Source organism: Canis lupus, chromosome 7, assembly GCF_003254725.2.
Source record: "Canis lupus dingo isolate Sandy chromosome 7, ASM325472v2, whole genome shotgun sequence".
NCBI classification, from domain to species: Eukaryota; Metazoa; Chordata; class Mammalia; order Carnivora; family Canidae; genus Canis; species Canis lupus.
The window spans coordinates 4,074,174-4,096,885 of record NC_064249.1 but is presented as its reverse complement, the minus strand read 5'-3'; the positions used below and the strand labels follow the sequence as shown (position 1 = coordinate 4,096,885).

Sequence of the window (22,712 nt, the reverse complement as noted above, 5' to 3'; positions counted from 1 at the left end):
ATAGATAGATGAAGACAGGTGGTTTACATTAAATTTACATTGGATTGGAGAAAAATAGAAGTGTTTTTTTTTTCTTTGCACACGTTGAGAGCTGAAATAGTTACCTGCAATTCTGTATAACCTCTATAAAAGAAGAATGATCTGGAAAATATTCCTTTTATAAATATAAGCATTAGGTTCATTTGATGGCTGACTTTATTTCTGGACATTGCAAGTTGAATTGGAGTGACCTCACCACAGATTTAAAAGGTGTAAGCAGGCGTAGTGTTGTTCTGTGTAACCTTGGGCAAGTTTCCTAACCTTATTATTGGTTCCCTAATAATCTACAAAATGGGAATATCAATGATTTCTAGTTCATAAGATTGTGGGGAAGATTAAATTAGCTATCATATAAAGAGTGTGCATAGTGACTAGGATATTTTAAGAGCTCACTAAAAGTTAGCCAAAATAAATACCTTAAATGTGATTTTAAGAATGTGATTTTTGAGAAGAGGTGCCTATGAAGAAAGATACTTAGGGTTTAAAGTTAAAACCTCATGAAGTTGACTTAGGATCTATGGATGCATTTAATAACGTTGGTGCTTTTGCAAGGCCCATAGTACCTAACATGAACGAGAGTCATATGTGTACGGTTACATCAAATATTTATAGTATTCTCTCTCATCTCTGATGCTTTTCCAACATTTTGCATATTGTCAATCAATATTCACAGCTTCTTTTTCATGCACAGTTCAATATTTTCAATACTTTTTGTGTGCATTAATAGAAAAATTTAAAAAAGTGTCAATATGTTCTCAGCAGCTAGAATTTCAGGATGCACACGTGAAAAAGTGATTGTAATGCATTATGGGATTTGGGATAAAAAGTAGAACTGGTGTCAGTCCACCTTCGCACTATCCTGTCATATCCCTCTTTGTCTCTGTCTTGTCTCTCTGTCTCTCTCACAGTCCAGCCACACTAGTCTTATTTCAATCACTCAATCAAGGTATTCTTACCCCTGACCCCAGGACCTTTGCACTTGCTTGTTGTTCCCAGGTCTTTGCCTTTCCTTACCACTCTAGCTAAGTAGCTCTTCTCAACCTCCCACTTACACTGTTTCCTGTCTTATAGTCCGTGTAGTTCTTATTACTAGCTGAAATTACCCTATTTGTTCAGCCTCCTCCTACCCCCTGGGCATCCCCAGGATGTTAGTCTCTGGAGATCAGGGACTTGGCTATCTCCCTGTCTTAAGCAGTGCCTGCCTCAAGTCTTCATCCTGGCTGAACGGCAGAGGGGATGAGAAATGATACACATTTAGTGTCCATCATCCTTCAACAAAATCATTACCAATATCAGAGGTAAATGAAAATATAACCTGCCTTTCTCCAGGGAATTTTGGAGAATAAGAGAACATTTACTTCTCTGACAAGGAGATAAGTAAAAACACTATCTATACCTACAGGAACCGGCAGGAAAAAGATCCTGGTTGCATACTGGGCGAGAGGAAGCAACACCAAACATCCACTGACGTGATTTGTTTGGTAGGTATTTTTATTTATTTTTAAATTTTTTTGGTATGTATTTTTATTTTATTTTATTATTTTATTTTATTTATTATTTATTATTAATTAATTAATTAATTAATTTATTTATTTTTGGTATGTATTTTTAAATAGACAAAACTTTGTTCTTCAGGAGAAGTGAAGAAGCCAGAGGTGGTACCTCAAACCTATCTGATACCTACCCTTCCCCCACTTCCCAACCCGGGTGGGTTGGGTTAATGCTCCTCATCTGTCCTAACACAATGGATGGGAATATTTTCACGGTTACTCTGTCTGTAGCGCATAACCCGGGAGTCCTGTTCTCTCCTGCATCTGTCCTAGACACCCAGCCCTGTCTCTTATACACATTTGCTTTCCTAGAGTCAAACATGAGGCCTGAGCAAAGCAGAGAACTGGCAGTTGTTTCCTGACAATTCCTTTGTGCAACAGAAAAAGGACCGTCTGTGCGTGAGGGACTGTGGCAATTGCAGAGAATAACCCTGCAAAGAAGAGAGGCCGTGGTTCCTATACCCACGGGATGACGAGAGTGCGTCCTGAACACAGGCTAAATTTGTTTAACAGTGATAGTGATAACATGGACAAAGTCACAGGTCATCTCCGACTGTTAGATTAGCAATAAGTAGTCTGGCAAAGGAGCTGGAGGAGAGTGAGAAGAAGGGCCTCTGTCTGATTGCAGAGACCGACATTATCCTGGACGAGACAATCATTTCTAACAGATTTTGGTTAACCCTAGCTATCAAGTAGGAATTTTAAGTTATAGTGTGACACCTCTTACAGCTAAATGTATAGTGTCAAACGAAGCAATATGACTAATGTTATCAGAAAATTATTTTCTCGAAGTATAAAAATTCTGCTGCTGTTTTCTGAAATAGCAGAAGGTTCTAAATACCTCCAGGGAAAGATGTGGCCCATAGAAAAAATAATACCAGAAAGAAAAGCCAAAACTGCAGTGTCATTTGAGAGCTACCTAGAGCTCTCCTCTTCTCTTATACGTCTTTCCTGTATTTGCCAAGAAGCAGACCACCCTATTAGTCTAACACAGGGCTTTAATTATACATAAGAGTTTGAATTTGATTATTCGTGAATTCATTTAACAAATATTTACTGAAGACCTACTTTGTGCCTGACACTATTCTACACTCTAGGAATAACAGAAACAGTGGAAGGAAGGCAGACAATGCCAGTGAGCATAGAAGTGATAAAGACAATTTTATTTTATTTTTTATTTTTTATTTTTTTTGATAAAGACAATTTTTTTTGATAAAGACAATTTTAAATAATAAAACAATATTGGAAAATAAAACAAGGTGGTAGGAGATGGGAGCTACTTCAGATGGGATGGTCAAGAACATCTCCTTGACATGGAGATTTAAGAAAGGAATAGTCTGTGTATTTGAAAAGTTAGGGAAATAGGAGAAAAATCAATATGTGTGTAAGAATGGGCTACCTATGGTAGTGGTATGTTTACGTAAGAAAAGGTCAGCATAGATCTCCCTAACAGTCTTAGCACATCTTTAACAAGGAAGAATGGCACTGCCCCAAATATAGTAAGCTAACAATTGCCCTGGAATTCCTCATGTGATCAATTCTTATAAGTGCTACACTGATTATTAACAATATTTCAAAGTTGTATTTACTAGAATTTTGCAGTAATGGTGTTTGGATCGTGTATCATAACCAGCGTTACCATCCCTTGGGGGAAATTTCCTAGGGTTTGAATTGTCATCTTCTATTAGCAAAATGATGGACAATAAAAGAAGAAAGCAAGGCAGCTTTATACTAACTAAATAATATATGTGTGTCTGATGTTGATAGGTCAGATACTTGCATAGGTCAAGAAATTAGTTTCTCAAAAAATGTTTACTGGTTTTATTTTACAGGCAAGGTGCTATCCTACGTACTGAGAGTAGAAGCCCGCCTTCAACCGTCTTACAGTCTACTTGGAGCAGCAAATGCGCACATGCACATGCACACACACATACCTTGCAACGTAATTGTGTGTAATTAATAACGCACCAGCAATGTCTCTAGAAAATGTATAGATATAACAAGTAATTTAATTTAGACACAGATTTATATTGTCCAAGCACCATTCTCATGGAGAATTCCTTTTCTGGTTTTCCTATTCTATGGACTAAACTTTTGTCTAAAATTGTAGCAACTGAGGCCCATCTATTTCAGGGATGGATCTATAAGTTAACATAAAGATTAACAAATAAATTAATAAACAAATTAATTTAAAAAGATTAATTATGACTCTCATAGTGTGAAATCAAATTTATACAGTTTACCAAACAACTCACTTAGGCAACAAATATGTATAGGCAGTGTGGTCTTGATGGTAACAAACAATACATCCTCACCCCAACTTGGTGACGTCCATAGTTCATGGTGGTCATTTTCTCTGTTCTGATATTGGTAGAAGCATTTTCTTTTAGATCTTTGATTCTGACTATTATTCTACATTATTTCATCTCCTGTGCTCTGTGTATCACACACAGCGTGGTGGGTAAGACCATAGACATGGGAGTTAGACCAGCTGGGTTTGAATACGGCTGTCCTCACTGTGTAGTTGTGAGACTGTTGCTAAACCTATAAGCTTTCGTTTACACACATTCCACGTAGTTAACATTACAATAAAGTTGCTTATTATACTGTAGTGGGATGAATGGTGGTCTTCAAAAAAAAAATACTTCCACATCCTAATCTCTGGAACCTATGAATATTACTTTATTTGGAAAAAAGGATCCTTGCAGATGTAATTAAACTAAGGATCTTGAGATGGATCATCTTGGGTTGGACCCTCAATCCAATGGTGTGCTTATAAAACATGGAAGAAAGATCCAAACAGTAGAGGAGAAAGTGATGCGAAGAAAGAGGCAGAGGTAGCAGTAAGGTGGCCACAACCCATGGCAGCCATGGAAAGTGCCAGCCAGCAGGAGCTGAAAGAGGCAGGGAGGATCTCCCTGGAGTCTCCCGTCCTGCTGGGAGTACAGCCTATGGAAATCTTGACTGCATATTCCTACGCTCCAGAATTGTAAGAAAATAAATTTCTGGGTGTTTAAGCCATGTGGCTTGTGACCATTTGTTGCTCAGACTCAGGAAACTTCTATGAGTACCTGCATCAGAAATTTATTGTGGGGATCCTTGGGTGGCTCAGCGGTTGGCACCTGAGGCGTGATCCTGGATACCTGGGATCGAGTCCCACGTTGGGCTCTCTGCATGGAGCCTGCTTCTCCCTCTGCCTGTGTCTCTGCCTCTCTCTCTGTGTGTGTCTCTCATGAATAAATAAATAAAATCTTAAAAAAAAGAAGAAATTTGCTGTGAGGATATAAACCATGGTACAATGCCTGAACTCATTGAGTTCAATTTGACTGTCATTGTTATTGGAACAATCATTTTCTGTAGTGAGGTCTGTTGTTTTTCGTGCCTGGCACTCATTCTTCTAACTTCTTAACATCACCTTGACTTTCTTTTGGGGGAACTACTGATTTTTCATCTTGAATGAATGATACATGGACACAAAATGATTGATACCAGTTCACCTACATGTCCTAAAGTGACTTCATTTTCTCTTGCCATCACACCTCAAGATATCCCATCTCTTGACTTTTACTCCATTTGCTGAGTTGCACCAGACATAGACTTTTTCTCTCAAGTTAAACTTGTGTGCGGTATATATAGGTAGTTACTGGAAAGTATGTATGCAGCAAGTGCCACATGGTCAGAGCTAGGTAAAATAAAAGCTATTAATATTATTTCTGGTCTTGCTCTCTAGCTAATTTTGAGTCTAGTTTTTAAATTGCTTATTAGATATTTCCACTTGGCTGTTTTGAGATGGTTTCACTCTCAGTACGTGTGAAGTACAGCTATCTTCCTCAAAAGCTCTATTTTTAGATTCTCCTTTCCTGATAATTACATTAATTTTTTTCTTCTTCAAGTTCTCTTTTAGCCATCTTTAACTTATTTCTGTTAGTCATCTGTCATGACTAATAACGTATTAAGGCCACACAATATTACTCAAAATTCTTCAACATCTTTCCTTTTTTTTCTCTTAATACTCAGTCTAGTTCTGATTTCCAATCTTTTGTAGTGAGATTAAGATAAATATTTAGCTGAATGAAAGATTTTTCCCCATGCTTTATTTCCCACTCTCTTCAGACTCCTGAAGAGAATTCTTTATTAAATAGTATTTTCATTCATGATATTTTTCTACTAAAAATAATAATTCCACTTATCTAACAGTACATGACAAAATAATGGATCTAACAGTTATATAGTGGACCATTTGTAGTTATTGACAATGTGTGGATATATATGAGGTAAAAACAGAAGGTACAAAACTGTGTTGGGAATATGATCTCAATTTTGTTAAGTCCTGGCACTCATCTAGGAAAAGGCCAATGAAATATGTTCAAATGAAAATAACAGTTATCTTTCACTAAGATCAATTAATTTGATTTCCTTGTTATTTTCCCTCTGACTTCTCTGCAGTGGGTATGTAAAGTTTTATGATTAGAAGTAGGCCTATTATAAATTTAAGGCACATATTTAATGGTTATTCATAGTATGTAATAAAATTGGACATAAAAAGTTTTCTAATATCTATCATTTCAAAGTTCCTTTGAATTTGGCAGCAATGATGAAGCTTATCTAAACCACGAGAACCAGAATTGAATATAGTGGAACTGTATAAAATTTAAACTATACCTAATTTGAACCAGGATTTGACAATTATTTTACATGTTGCTTTTGCAGCTTTTTTTTAAAAATACAAAGTCTTTATTAAATTTTTAAGATGAGATTCTGGAAAATCATTGGTTTGCAACAGTCCTGAGCATGGGATTGTTTCTCAGTATGTCAAGTTGTAGTGAACAAAAATTCACAAGTCATGATAATCTCATGTGCAATACATCAGTGGGCTGATTCTCTGAAAGTAGTCAGTTGGTTTAGCAAATAATTGTTCAGTCAATCTCGTTCTGAAACTCCTGTTGAAGCAAATGTCCTGAAAACATATTCGATTATGCACTTTGATATGTGAAACATTTCCGTCCTTTAAAGCTTTCCTTGAGTTAATGACACATTTTGATTGAATTTTGTGGCAACATGCAGAGATTAATTGATAGCATTAACCAAGTTTTCAGGCACACTATATAGTTTGAACAGCCAGTGTTTATAGGATACCTGCCGGAGTGGAACTTATCTAACACTCTTTGCCTCCCCATCATCCCCAGATTTCTGTAGATCTATGTGGTTGATGAAAGACCTTCCAGACACAACTCAAAGGATGACAAAATTGACACAAGTCAGCCAACCAGTGCTGTTAGTCCTTGGTCAGAGATATTGGGGCCCAGATAGTCACGTGACCCAATCCTCCCCCATCAGAGTCAATCTGGGGATGGTTAAACAGTGCATGTTGCAGCAGACATAGCACCTAGAATCACAGCAAGCACTAGAAAACAATTTATGTTCAGTTTTTGCTTTCTTTGTAGTCTCCTTAATAAGCTAGTTTTTAAAAAAATATTGTATTATCACTTACAGTTGTCACAGTATAATGCTGTACTTTGGGGTCACATTTACATCTTTGCAATTCACTGCAAAATCAGGAAACATTTGGGATGACATATCAAATCCAGCTTATTAGAAAAGAAATTCTCTCTTGGAAACAATAAAGATCCTTCTTAACTGGAAAAAAAATTCAATTTCTATCTTTCAATTTCTTTGCTCTTATCTTCTCTCTTTTCCCCCCTCCTTCCATTAGCATGGTACTAGAGACTCCATAAGCAAAGAGTCATAATTATTGGTTCAGATAGTCCTTAATTATTTTGCCAACCATGTCCTGAGGAATATGAGAGAGCAGACAAACAGAAGAGGGGAGCCTATGGCTGGGGCAGCATCACTGCCCAGCAGAATACGAAAGAAATAGAAAGCAGGGTCTCTGGAAGATGGCAAAGCAATACTCAACAGTTCTTGTTCTGGATGATTTAGCTAACCAGTTCCTCTTTTAGACTTTTAAGCCATAAGATTGATTAAATCCGTTAATATGCAGCTGATAACAGCTATATCCTAGGAATGTGGGGGAAAAATTACAGTAGGAGTGCAAGTCTAAGGATATAGAAAAATTTCTACAACCTGGGGTACTTGGTTTGTTGAGGACCTGGAAGAGAAAGCATCAAAATAGCAGGAGATCTTCAGAAAGAGAGGAGTAAATAAATATCAAGAGCCAAGAGGCAGGAATTGGTACAAGCACCAAGCAGCTAATTGCGAGTAACTTTTCAGGTAAGTCAAGGGAAGGGCTCTGCCTTTCATAGGGTGAAAGAGGTTATCATCATTGGGTCACTAGGCTGTTAAGTGATTTGGGTGTGAGAAGCAAGGACATTGTAGAGTCGCTTGTCACAGTAATACTGTTTGTAATCTTCACGGTGAAGAAGGACAAATATCCCCATAGCTTGTTATAATAAAAGAGATTCAGAAGCAGCTGTGCCCTCTTCAGGCTCTGGGATGAAAGGGTCTGATAGAAAACACTGGAGCAAGTCACATTAACTCACCTGAATGGGGGTGGGGGAGCCTTTGGGGCTGTCAGGGGGAAGGGCCCATGGGAAAGAGGCTTCTTGAAGTTAGAGAAAAAAAAAAGAAAGAATATAGGATTCTGGCTGTGGTGGGAAAACAAAGGAAAATGGACACAATAGCTGAGGGTAAATAAGAGATTGTTCCAGGAGAGCAGCAGGAAGAAGATGGCTCATGAAGATAGAGAGCACTTCATGAGAGAGGGCTTTGTCTGAGTCCTAGGATGAAAAGCAGAGGAGGGAAAGCATCACAGAATTGAATGCTGGGAAAAGCAAAGGAAATGAGAATAATAGGTCTTCTGTAGATGGGACCCAGGCCCGGGACAGGAGGGGGGCGGGTGCGGCCACCCAGCCCGAGCGGAGGGTGAAGCTTCATGCCTGAGGAGTGGAAAGAAAATGAAACTTCAGACAATTGAACCTAAAATTTTACAAAGATGGAGCTAATGCAGCTTAAAGTAGAAATCTATCCTAATACTTAAGAATATGACAACTCACAATACGGTCTCTGAAACTCTGAAAGCAGAAAAGCATGGTCTTCATATAACATGACTCAAAGGATTGATACAAGGGATAAAATTTCTTTTAGACCTAGGTTCTGGATTTAAGATTTCTAAATGATCCCAAATAAAAAGCCCCTTCTTGGGAAGTTACCGCCAGAATAAGGTGCGTACATAAGGCATTTAAGGAATAGTAGGATGGATATCCTAGATCCCAGCATATTCAAGCAATGATCTTCTCAACTGTAGGTTGGAGGAGGGAAGCTTTGTTAGGGGTACCCCTTTTCCGAGTGAGAGAATTGAAACGGCAAAGTCATATTAGCTAATGAAACCATTCAAGTGATGTTCTTTGGAATTACACACACTTGGGTTTAAGTCCCTATTTTACTAGTTTACTAGCTCTGTGACCTTGCATACATTATTTAACCTCTCTGGGCTTTAGCTTTGTCATCTGCAAAACGAGGAGAAAGGCAATCTCAACAGATCTGGTCTGTAATATGAAGGTTGTAGGCCAGTTGCCAACCTTCTTCTCATCGTCCAGCAGTTGACAACGGAGAGCATTCATACCAAACCCCAGAGCAGAGGCAAGCTGAGGACTTCTCTCCAGCCACTCACAGAGCACTTGAGAAAGAGTGGCAGCTGGCTGCACAGCGAAGGATCAACATCTATGACTATGACGTCTGTCTGGAAACAGCAAAATTTGACATCAACCCCCTAGGTTGATATGAAGATTGAAAAAAAATAGTGCATAGGAAGAACTTGATTCTGTGACTGGCAGATGGTAAGTTGTAGACCCGAGGATGATGCAATTGTTAATGAGTATTGTTGAAAATGTGAGTCAGACCAGGATTCGAACAGACTTCGACTCCAGGGTTCTTTCTATCAAACCGTAAAGTATGAGACCTGGATTGAAAAAAAAAAAAAATATATATATATATGACTTAAAAATGAGAGAGTGTTAGACTCTGGAATGTGAGAAGGAGTTTTTTTGAAAGAGATGGGAACATATTTCACTGGGCCCAAGAAAAAGTGATAGAAATAATAATAGTGATGAAAGTGTTCACAATGTTATCTGTGGATTTAACAGTTTTCAGGGTTGATCGCTACTTATTTACATGCCTATGTTAAAAGCTGGGTGCAATAATTACTCCAGATTGCTCAACTTATTTAATATTTGGTTTTTGTTAAAATAAGACAAAGGTTTGGGAAGTAGTATGTATGTGTGTGTGTGTGTGTTCATGTGCTAGTGGGTACATTGCAAAATACAACATACTCGTTATAAATACGCAACATAATTTTGCACAAATTGCCAATTTTTTTTTAAAGATTTTATTATTTATTCCTGAAAGACACAGAGAGAGACAGGCAGAGGGAGAAGCGAGCTCCATGTAGGAAACCCAATGTGGGACCTAATCCTGGGACTCTAGGACTACACCCCTAGCCAAAGGCAGAGGCTCAACCACTGAGCCACCCAGGTGTCCCAAATTGCCAAATTTTTAAAGACAAAGCAGAAATCAAACAATTACTATTTAAAATGTGAGAAGCTGCAGTTCACCTGGCTGGTTCAGTCAGTAGAGAATGTGACTCTTGATCTCAGAGTGGTGAGTTTAAATCCTACCCTGGGTGGAGAGACTACTTAAAATCTTAAAGAGGTGCCTGGATGGTTCAGTTGGTTGGATGTCTGACTCTTGATTTCGGCTCAGGTCATGATCTCTGGGTGGTGAGATCCAGCCCTGTGTCACACTGTGCTCAGCAAGGAATCTGTTTGAGATTCTCTCTCTTCCTCTGCCCCTACCCCCACTCACACTTTCTCTCTCAAATAAATACAGAAATCTTTTTAAAAAATTAAAATCTTTAAAAAATTTTTAAAAATAAAATCTGAGCAGTTATTACAGGATAAATGCAAATTTTTAATAGCTAAGTACCTCAACTTATCAGAGAGTTAATCACATTCATTTCATTTTAACACTTGGAGCCTCCACCAAATTCGTCTCAACGTTTGTCTTGACAAGCTTCACATTTTCAAAATGTGCTTTTTAATCCTGAATCCAATCATCCCTAATTCATCTCTTTTAGTTGTGTCTGTAGAAAGATATATAAAAGATAAGATAAGCACTGACATCCCAGGTATCCCAGACCATATAAATCAGAGTTGAACACCAGGAGTCAAATCTATGATTCATTAGATATGCACAGTGCTGTCCATGCTACTAGTTTCACGATAATCTGCTAGAGACAGTAAGGGAATGTTTAGGTTGAGCTGTTGCACAAAAATGAAGCTTAATATTTCAGAACATTTTGAACAAAACATTGCATTAAGGTAAAAGGCACTGAGTAAAGACAAACTTAATACGACAGGAGCCCCAAAGACAGTGATACTAACAATGAATTTTACGATGCAAGGCTGAAACATATTCTTACCAAAGGAAAAGGAGGCCAGGTAATTAATAGCAGTAGGAGGCCAGAGGTAGAGAGAGGATAAAAATAGTGGAATAGTCTTCCTTCCCTAAAGTAATGTTTCAAAAACTTGGAAACATAGCAGATAGTTATGAAAGGTGAGCAAATTACTGCTAGAAGGTGAAGACATCAAAAAATAAATAATCCAGAAAAATGAACACCAATAAAAAATAAATTTATTATTAAAAATAAATAAATAAATAAATAAATAAATAAATAAATAAATAATCCAGAGATGAGAAGTCTTGCTCATGCTTTCATACCAGAGAATAGTGGTGGAGAACTCTAGGCTATAAGCGATGAAGATGGGGGCATTCTAGAAAGGAGGCAAGCTCATGACTACGACCAGCAAAATCAACTTGAAGAGCTGCCAGAGTGATTAATAGAATGCACAGGTTGATGCATACTCAATGCATGGATTGTATCAGAAACAGCAAAATGAGATAACTACTTGGAAGACAAGGTTAACGTGACATACGGAGATAGAGTTCCAGCAAGGATAGAGGCCCAGACTGTAGGCATCCTGGGAATATTTGGAGCGATTGGTCTAGGGGATTAAAATGGATAGGCTGAGAAAGAGAAACTGGGAATAATGGAGAAGTTCTTTAGAGCCTTGCTCAAAAGCAAGAAACAAGCACTCAGAGAGAGGGGGAAATGTGGATTAATGTCACATCAAAGCAGGGAGGAGCAGATGAGCGGACAGAAGGCACAGGTCGGGACGCCAGCGCTGCGATGGGACTGGTGGAGATGGGAGGTTCTCTGGTCCAAAGTTATCACAATGGGTTCCCTGCACGGTGGAGCTCCAGTGGGGAAATCTTTCTCCGTTCCATTTTCCAGTGGCAGGTAAGTGAGGAAAAGGTGAAACACGATTGGCACAATTGATGGACAACGATGCTCTTAATTAAAAGGAAATATAGAGAATAGAAAGATTGAATGTTGATGAGATGACAAAGTATTCATTTTTTGATTTTCTGTTGGATCCTGCTTATAAAATCTGTACGAAGTAGAGCTACTGTGATGACAAGGCCTACCTTCTCTGTTGGACATACCTTTCCCACTTACAGCAGCAAATTCCTTCTTAATCTTTGAGGATTAACGCTACCTTCCCTGAAGTGTCTTTCCTTCCTTGCGGGGGGTGTCACCACCTGTCCTCTGCTGTAGCATTATGCCTCCAGTTTGGCCTACATTTCAGTAGGCATGAGTTTAAATCTTAGCTCGGCAAGTTGAATAGCTAGGTCATCTTCTGCAAAATATTTAACTTTTTGGAGCCTTTTTTTTTTCACCTGTGAAATAGAGAGAATAATAATCTCCCGAATAAAGAATAGCATTTCTTCATTAGAATAGGAAATGAAGAGCAAACATGTAAAACCATTCTGGGGAATAAATACAATGTAGTAAAAGCATAAAGCTAAAGTGAATGATAAAAAATGAAAACATTATTCAGCAATAGTTGGCTAGTAAAGTTATAGATTACGCTCTTAAAGCCACAGAGATGGGAAGAAATGAAAATGTGATGCTATTAAAGAGATCAGTGGAAGCTTTTTTTTTTAAGATTTTATTTATTTATTCATAGAGACAGAGAGAGGGAGAGGGAGAGACACAGGCAGAGGAAGAAGCAGGCATCATACAAAGAGCCTGACGTGGGACTCGATCCAGGGTCTCCAGGATCACGATCTGGTCTGCAGGCGGCGCTAAACCGCTGCGCCACTGGGGCTGCCCGGTGGAAGGTTTTTTAATGAGACATTTTACTCTTTGAATTAAGGAGCAATGCCATGCAAAAGGAAGTTAGTAAATTAGAATAAAGGAAGAACATTACTTCTGCAAACAGAGATTGAAAAACAATGTTCAAATGACTACAGTAAAAAAAAGGAAGAAAAAGGAAAAGAATTTCATTTGTCATTAGAGAAAATAAAAAGACTGCTCTTCTTAAAAAAAAAAAAAGAAAAATCAAGCTAATTTTCCTGTACGTTCCTCGGAGGCTGGCTTCTACGATAATTCTGTGTGAGGGAGGGGGTACAGGAGACAATTCGGTTGTCCTGCCCAGGTGTAAGCACGTCTTGGTCGGAGGACACACCTGGTGGGAATACTAAGCCTAACTAACAATGGCTTCATAATATGATGTGATTCACCTTTGCAAAAAGGAGAGGCTTCCAACAACCCACGGTCAAATTTTGCATTCCCTGTCCCAGGTAACAAGACCAGGAGAAATGGAGAACTTTGTTGAAAAGGAAGTTTTGAAAAGAAGGGGGCATCTGGTGACCCAGGACACGGCGAAGAGGGAGGCAGGGTGCAGGGTAAGTTACCAACTTACCTGGAGAAGGAAACTCTGGAAGGCTACAAAGGGTGACAGAGGAACTCGGTACTTTAAAAATTAATGTATGTAGGACTCAATAAGGGCACTTAGAAGGTATTTGAAAGGAAATGGAAGTCAGAGGTGTCTTGTGGACCATCTAAGCTCTGCGGTCGGAGAGGTGCTGTCTTCTCAGCAGAAGGTGAAATCAAGGAAAGGATACTTATTTTGTACCTTGTCTGATGGTCCCAACAGATTTGTAAGTTGGGTGTTATGTGGTTTGTTTTTCAAAATGGACAGACCAAGCCTTGGAGAGGTGCTGTGGGTTGCTGGGGGTGAACCTGTGCGGGTTGAAGAGCCAGGGTTTCAACTACGAGGTGTCCACCTTAACCATAGCTTTGCCTCCCCCGACCCCACCATGACCCCATAAGGGTCTCTGGCAGAGGCTTTGGGAACCACTGAGGCTGGAAAGAAGAGGAGTTGGCCACCATAGCACAAGGAAAGGATGTGAAGGGGGAGAAAGTGACCAAGATGGAATCTTAAGAATAAGAATAAATAATAATAATAAGAAGAATAAGAATAAAGAAATTAGTCGCACTCACACACATGTGCTCACACACATGCACACACACAGGGATAACAGGCCAAAAGATAAAAACTTATTGTGGAAGAAGAAGAATTAAATAGTAGGCAAGTCCCATGACCACTTTATGGGTTTTGTTTGATGGTTTCATTTGTACCAATTGCTTTTGTTCATACGAATAAGTATAAATCCTGGTAGGATTTTTTTTTAAACAAAAGTTCAAGCTCTAAAATGTAAAACATGTGCTATCTATTTTATAAGGAATAATTCAGCAGAATATAAATTTTCTTAATTTCTTTCTTATTTAACTTTCTCTTCTCAGTGTCTCACATTGAACACATTCACACGGGGCTTGCATCTCACGCATTTTTTTTTTCTGTCTCTAAATTTACAAAAAGATTATTCTTCACAAAGTGTCTTAGGTTTTTTTTTGCTTGTTTTTTTTTTTTTCCCCCTCTGGTAAACATACATGTAAGATAAAATCTACCCTCAATGAATTTTAAGCGTACGGTACGGTATTATTACCTATACATATATTGTTGTATGCCAGATTTCTAGAACTTTTTCATTTAATTTTAGAGACTAAAACCCCACAGCCATTGGAGAGCAGTTCTCCATTCTCCAATCGGTGGCCCCTGGCAAATGCTTTCTACTCTCTGCTTCTAGGAGTTTGACACTTTAGATATCTTATATAAGGGAAATCAGGCGGTTATTTTTCCACGACTGGCTTATTTCACTTAACATAATTTCCTCAAGATTTATCTATGTTGTAGCCCATGACAGAATTTCCTTCTTTTTTAAAGGCTGAGCAGTATTTCACTGTGGTGGGCACCACACTTTCTCCACCCATTTATCTCTCAGAGGACATGGAGGTGATTTCTACCTCTTGGCTATTTGAATAATGCTGCAATGAACATGGGAGTGCAAATATCTTTTTGAAATCCCATTTCCAACTCTTTGGGATAAATACTCAGAAAATGGGGTTGCTGATTATATAGTAGTCCTATTTTTAATGCTTTGAGGGAACTCCATGCTGTTTTTCATGTTACCGGCACCACTTTGCATTTCTACTAACAGTGCCTAAAGATTCTAATTTCTCCACAGACCTTGTCAACACTTGTTACTGCCTTTTCTGATGTTTTTTGTTTGATTTTTGATAATGGCCATACTAACAGGTGTGAGGTGAAAACGCACTGTGGTTTTATTTTGCATTTTCCTGATGGGTGACGTAGAATGTCTTTGCATATTCCCGTTGGCCATTTGTAGGTTTTCTTAAGAGGAATGTCTATTCAAGTCCTTTGCCCATTTTTAGATTGAGTTGTTAGGTTTTTTTTTTTTTTTTTTTTTTTTTTTGCTTTTGGGGTTTAGAAGTTTTCTACATATTCTGGGTATTACTTTTTTTTTCTATTACATATATGATTTGCAAATATTTTCTCCCATTCTGCAGGTTGCCTTTTCACTTCATGGCTAGTGTCTTTTGATGCACAAGTTTCTAAAATTTTAATGAAGATCAATTTGTCTATTTTCTTCCTTTTTAGAGAGAATCCATATATTAGAGAGTGTCCATATATTTCACTGGTGTATACGTATGTTTCTTTTGCCAGTTCCGCATTGTTTTGATTACTGTGTTGTTTTGAAATCAGTAGTTTTAAAATTAGGAATTGTAAGTCCTCCAACATTGTTCTTCTTTTTCAGTTTTGATTTGGCTATTCAAGGTCCCATGAGATTTCCTACAAATTTTAGGATGGATTTTTCTATTTTTGCAAAAGATTTCATTTGAATTTGGATAGGAATTTCATGAAATCTGCAGATCACCTTGGTTACTTTAACATTTTAACAATATGGTCTTCTACTTTATAAACACAGAATGTCTTTTCATTCATTTGTCTTTTTAAATTGCTTTCATAAATGTTTCTTGTTTCCATTGTACACGCCTTTCACCTCATTAGTTAATCCCTAAGTATTTTATTATTTTTGATGCTATTATAACTGGGATTGTTTTCTTAATTTCCTTTTTGGATTGCTCATTATTAATGGAGAAATACAGTTGATGTTGTGTCCTGCAACTTTACTGAATTCATTTATTAGATCTAAGTTATTTTGCGGGTAATCCTTGGGTTTTTTACATATAAGATCACATCATCTGTAAACAGACAGCACTCACCCCTAGGATGAAACCCTCCCTACAACAGTTCAAGCAGAGGAAAATGAAAATCATCATGCCATGACGAAACCAGGCCCTTATGTCCTCATTTGATCAAGACTTATCTGAATTAAGTTCTGTCATTGGAAGTTTTAGTTGTCTTAAGCCAAAAAAAAAAAAAATCTCCTTTTTTATTTGAACCAGTTTGAATGGAATTTACTGCAGCCCAAAGCAAAAGCATGATAACCAATAGTCTTCAACTCTGTCACTATAATCAGGACCGTATTCTACTGCATAATTATCACCAAACTCAACATGGTTCTTGTCCTCACAGAGCTTGTAGTATGTTGAAGAAAAACAGACAAGTAAATAAGAGAAAAGGAATTATACTGAAGACTAGGACTGGGAAAGAGCAAGATATGATAGCACATCTAAAATATAAGTCCAAATAGTTGTCCAGTGAAGTAGCCCACTAGGAGGTGAGCAAGAATAGAGAAACACAGATTATGCTACTATCTAAGTTTTATTTTATCTCTTCTTCTTCTTCTTCTTCTTCTTCTTCTTCTTCTTCTTCTTCTTCTTCTTCTTCTTCAAGACAGAGCAAGAGCAGGGTGGGGAGGGGCAGAGGGAGAGGGAGAGAGAGAATCTCAAGCAGGCTCCATGCCCAGCATACTGGACATAGGGCTCGACACAGGGCTTGAACTTATGACCCTGAGACCATGACCTGAGCCAAAACTGGATGCTTGACTGACTGAGCCACTAGGGACCCCTCATTTCTTCTTCTTCTTTTCTATCCTTTTTCTCTTATTATTTTCTTGACAATTCCAAGATGATGATATTTGGGTTTTAAAAAAAAGTTGGAGGAAAAGCAGCTCTTCTTAGTTTTCCAAATTCTAAAGCATTCTCCTCCCATCCTGTTGAAAGGGCCCTTTACTCAGCTACGGGGCACAACCCACTTCAAAATCTTAAAAAAAAAATTTTTTTTCATGCTTCTGCTAATCAGATAAACTATCAGACTTCTGACTCTGGAAGTCCCTGGTGAATGAAGATTTCATGCTACACAGGGACACTATATGAAACATCTTTAGCCACTTCTCACCATAGTTAACACCAGATTCAGATTATTCATGTTTTTAAACCTCATTTTCATAATCTCAAACTTATCTTTAACCTTTTCTCTTTCTTCCTTCCTTCTTTCTGTCTACTCTTTTCCCTGGCATCACAAGCTCATGCTTGGAGAAATTCAAAGGAAATAAAATCCTGCCAAATATGAAACTGTTTAATAGCAATATCTTTCACGTATTGTATTAAAGTGCATTTTTGTGTTTCAGGCACTATCTAAGCATTTTACACGTATCAACTCATTGCAACAGTCTTATAAGATACATTATCACCAGCCTTATTTTATAAAGAAAGAAATAAAAAAAAAGAAATCCAAAGTATTACATTCTCACAGATACAAGTATTGAATCTGGGAGTTGACTCAGACTGTCCAGCTCGAGTCTACATGCCCAGCACTGTCTCATACTGCCTTTATTTAGATATCGTGTATTTAGATATTATGGAGAATTTTTCTTCCCCAGCTTAGACAAACTCAACAAACTTGATGTCTTTTCCAGTGCATTTTCATAAGATTTTGCATCTGATTTTTACTCTGCCATCATCATGTGCTCTCTATTTTGACTTGAATTCTATTCATCTTCTTAAAATGACAACTTCTAGTGTGGTGAAGTAAAAAATTAATTCCAATATACATATTCTCTGAATTAAGAATGCTCGGTGTATGTAAACCCTATGTGTGGAAATTTCCTCCTCTATGCTTTTTGACTGAAGCTGTTTATTCCCTTTCCATTGTTCCTTTCTACCGCCCACGCTTTTAACTCTATGTCCACCCCAATGAGATTAGAAATGTTTCTAGCTTTTTCCTTTCTCTCCTTCCTCCCTCCAATGCTCAGAAGTCCTGCCGTCATCATAGGGAAAGAAAAGGGAAAAAGCCATTGACACACCTGGGGGTTGAATTTCCTCAGATTGTTCCTAGCATCTGGAGTTGGAAATCAAACTTTTCACTTACATGATTGCTAAATTATTGAGTCTTGCAAGCATTTCTCAACGCAGAGAGTCCTGCATCAGAATCACCAACAGTACCTGTTAAGGAGATTCATGGACCTCCCCTCAGACCTACTGAATCAAAATCTCTATGATGGTGTCCCCAAATCCACATTTTTAAGAAGAAAAATTTAAAACCCAGTGTTACCATTCCTTCCTGGAATTTAAGATTTATTGCATCCTGCAGAAAGAGCGTTTTATGGATGATCCTGGGAACTTGTATATTGTAACCATTTGAAGGTTAGGGGTTTTGTCATTTGAAATCTCCTCACTGCCTTAGTGGAGATTGGTTCCTGGTAGCTGGATGATTCTTTGCTAAGCGAAGTGATGGATGTGGGAATATTACTTTTGGAAATAAAAGCTTTTTGGAAATAAAAGCTGATGCTATGTTTAGTTATCCTTGTTGTACAGGGAATATACAAGGGCGAGGCAAGGAATATGCAAGAGGCAAGGAAAGGAAGACAATTGAAGAAAGGAAATACAAGAAGGAAAGCTAGGTGGCTGGTCTCTGTGCTACTGAGGATGGCCAACTATGACAGCTTGAAGGAATGGCTAGAGAGACCTGGGGGGAGAGGCATGTGCAAAGGGAATTTTTCAAAGGAAATATTGCATTTAAGGGCATGAAGGATCTCTTTGACTCCATCAATCATCAGGAAAAGTATAAAAACCATAAGATGTTTGGAGCTGTGGGATCTCTTGAGAAAGCTAATGATGGTGTGAGTTGCCTCCAGGTTATCACAGGTCAGAGCAGAGTCCACCCACATATGCGAGAAGGCAGCTAGACGTCCTGTGGAATGATGTGTGGATAGTACCTGCAAAGCTATTTGGTACATCCACCAACCCTCCCAGGTCTCCAGGCCACCTGTGTTGTTTTGTATCATTTGGGGGCTGGGGAAAGAGGTAATGGCCTAGACTGGGAGGTGAACAGGGATTGAGATGAAGAGAGCTTAGAAAAAACTAGGAGTCGAGATTCTGGTGGAAGATGGGGTGACAGCTGTGGTGGGTAAGAGCAGACCATTTTAAATTCAATAGGATTTCGTATACAGTAAATTAGTGACATCTCCACTTAGTCTCGGTTTCTTTGCAGGGTGACATCCCTGAGTGGAAGAGGGGGCTGTTAATAGTTTAGTCCCCTTTGTCCTCAGGGACTGTCTCTTGTCAATGCTCACAGTTTTTTAACCCTTGAATTCTTAAAATTTCATGGTCTTAGAAGATCATTGCAAATATCTTCTCCCATTCCATAGGTTGTCCTTTGGTCTGTCGATTGTTTCCTTTGTTGTGCAAAAGCTTTTTATCTTGATGATGTCCTCATAGTTCATTTTTGCTTTTATTTCCCTTGCCTTTGGAGATGTGTCCAGCAAGAAGTTGCTGCGGCTGAGGTCAAAGAGGTTACTGCATATGTTCTCCTCTAGGATTTTGATGGATTCCTGTCTCACATTTAGGTCTTTCATCCATTTTGAGTCTATTTTGTGGATAGTGTAAGAAAATGGTCCAGTTCCATTCTTCTGTGTGTAGCTGTCCAATTTCCAAACACCATTTGTTGAAGAAACTGTCTTTTTTCCATCGGATATTCTTTCCTGCTTTGTCGAAGATTAGTTGACCATAGAATTGACAGTCCATTTCTGGGTTCTCTATTCTGTACCATTGATCTATGTGTCTGTTTCGGTGCCAGTACCATACTATCTTGATGATCACAGCTTTGCAATATAGCTTGAAGTCTGGAATGGTGGTGCCACCAGCTTTGGTTTTGTTTTTCAACATTCCTTTGGCTATTCGGGTTTTTTTCTGAATCCATACAAATTTTAGGATTATGTGTTCCAGCTTTGTGAAAATGCTGATGGTATCTTGTTAGGGATTGTATTGAATATATAGATCGCTCTATGTGGCATAGATATTTTAGGGCTAGTATCCAAAATCTATAAAGAACTTTTTTTTTCATCCTGTGCAGAAACCAAGACCAACATCCAAAGAACAAATAATTCAATCAAGAAATGGGCGGAAGACATGAACAGACATTTCTCCAAAGAAGACATGTGAAGAAATGGCCAACAGACATGTGAAGAAATGCTCCACATCACTCGGCATCAGGGAAATACAAATCAAAACCACAATGAGATCCCACCTCACACCAGTCAGAATGGCTAAAATGAACAAATCAGGAAATGACAGATGTTGGTGAGGATGTGGAGAAAGGGGAACCCTCTTACACTGTTGGTGGGAATGCAAGCTGGTGCAGCCACTCTGGAAAACTGTGTGGAGGTTCCTCAAAAGTTAAAAATAGAGCTACCCTGTGACCCAGCAATTGCATTACCAGATATTTACCCCAAAGATACAAAAGTGCTGATCCAAAAGGACACCTGTACCCCAATGCTTATAGCAGCAACGTCCACAATAGCCAAACTATGAAAAGAGCCCAAATGTCCAATGACAGATGAATGGATAAAGAAGATGTGGTCTATATACACAATGGAATACTACTCAGCCATCAAAAAATTGAAATCTTGTCATTTGCAATGGTGTGGATAGAACTAGAGGGTATTAGGCTAAATGAAATAAGTCAATTAGAGAAAGACATGATCTCACTCATGTGGAATTAAGGAAACAGAGAAGCATAGAGGAAGGGAGGGAAAAATAAAATAAGATGAAATTAGAGAAGGAGACAAACCATAAGAGACTCTTTATCATAGGAAACAAACTGAGGGTTGCTGGAAGGGAGGGGAGTGGGGGGATGGGGTAACTGGGTGATGGGCATTAAAGAGGACACGTGATGTGATGAGCACTGGGAATTATATGTAACTGATGAGTCACCGACCTCTACCTCTGAAACTAATAATAGACTATATGTTAATTAATTGAATTAAAAAATATTTTATAGTCTTTAGCTTTCTGTCATGTTCTCTCTCTTTCTCTCTCTCTTTTTTTTTTTTTTTCCATATCCAGCCATTTCTCATCAGGTTGATCCTACCTCTTTATTACCTCTTTATCCTCTTATGTCCATTCCTGCTGTAGATAAGGACCAACTACTTATCACCCACTTGGATCCCTACAATAGCCTTGGTCTCCAGGCTTGTCCCTGTTTCCAATCCACCGGATGCACTCTGCTCAATGCACAGCCAATTCTCATCATGTTACTCTGCTGTTTACAGCTGCCTGAAGTCTCCCCATCCATTTCAGGTAAAGAACAAACTTCCATGTGGCCTTAAAGACCCTTCAAAAGTCACTCCTGTAACCTCTTCAAGCGCAATTTAAGTCTCCTTCTCCCTAAACGCTAGCTTTCTACACCTGCATCACATTCTCTCCACCTCTGGGCTTTGGCTCATGTTCTGCTCCCCTGTTGTAGCACCCCTACCCCCCGCACCTCCCCACTTTCACCAGGGTAGCTCATAAGCAACCTCATGTTTTTGGCAGACCAATAAGAGATTCTGAAAACTCTTCTAAGTCTGTGAGACCCCTGTTGTAATGTTCACGAGGGGCTCTCCTGTCTTAATAATACGATTACTACGAGAATTTAACTTGTTAACAGACAATGTGCCAAGCACTGAGTTAGGCCTTAGGAGATCAGATGAATAAGACATAGCCCCTGCACAGTTCAGGGAGGACAAACGTGACTATATCACAATACGGAAAGTGTTCTAATAGAACTATAACATCACCGAGAAAGTCACAGCCCCCTTTCCTAGGGAAGCTGGGTGAGACTTCACAAATCACACAAATCTTAAGCCCTACTTAAAAAACAAAAGAAGACAAAAGTAGCAGGATTGGCCAGGCAGAGAAGGAAAGAGGAGAAACTAGGTAAAGGGAATATCATATTATTATAGTAACTGGCCTTAACATTTTTATTTCACTTGCTAACACTGCTGCTGCCGCTGCTGCCTTGGCTTTCTCACCATTTGCAAGGCCTTCACTTGAGTTACAGAGTGGCACTGTTTAATTTTTCCTCGACACATTTACCTACTTCACAGCTAGGGTAGGGAGTGGTCTTGTGTTGGTGGATATTCACTGCCTGAGAGTTCCTTGTTCCTTTCTGTGTGGTCACAGACACTTTTGGAAGTCGTTTCATAGATGGTGGCCTATGCAAGTTTTAATCAGCAAAATCACAGCTCTTTCAAAGCTTGCTGACTCCTATATTGTCACCGTGGGAAACTTTTTGCCTCCTGTGTAGACTGAAATGTATATTATATTCGGTGCTGGTGGTTTATTTGGGGTGTTTAGACATATTTACATTTTTGCTTAGGAAAGCATCTTTCTGAACTGTGACTAGAAACTGTGAATACCACTAGGCAACAGATCTTTATAATATTGGCAAGGTTCTCATGTTCACTGTAAGCTCTATTTGAATATCCTCGGGGTTTGTCTGTGGCACATATGTTCTTATTAATTGATTACACATTAATAAAAATGATAGCAAATTAACAGTTGTAGATGATTTTTCAATGGAAATGCTAGCATGATAAAACAGGCTTTGTTAAACTTCTGTTCCATTGAACTCTACTTACCCAAATAGAAATGGTTTAGACTTGCTCTACTTT

The 22,712-nt window shown here is 38.5% G+C and overlaps 1 long non-coding RNA gene across 2 annotated transcripts in view; it reads left to right on the top strand.

Moving 5' to 3' along the window:
• Window positions 1–4,775, top strand: part of LOC118355220 (uncharacterized) — a 64,339-nt gene extending 59,564 nt beyond the window's left edge. For both annotated transcript variants that reach the window (XR_007411757.1, XR_004817256.2), the window contains 2 exons: window positions 1,442–1,520; window positions 3,422–4,775. This is a non-coding gene — a long non-coding RNA (uncharacterized LOC118355220). The remainder of the gene's footprint in view (window positions 1–1,441; window positions 1,521–3,421) is intronic.
• The last annotated feature ends 17,937 nt before the right edge of the window (window positions 4,776–22,712 follow it).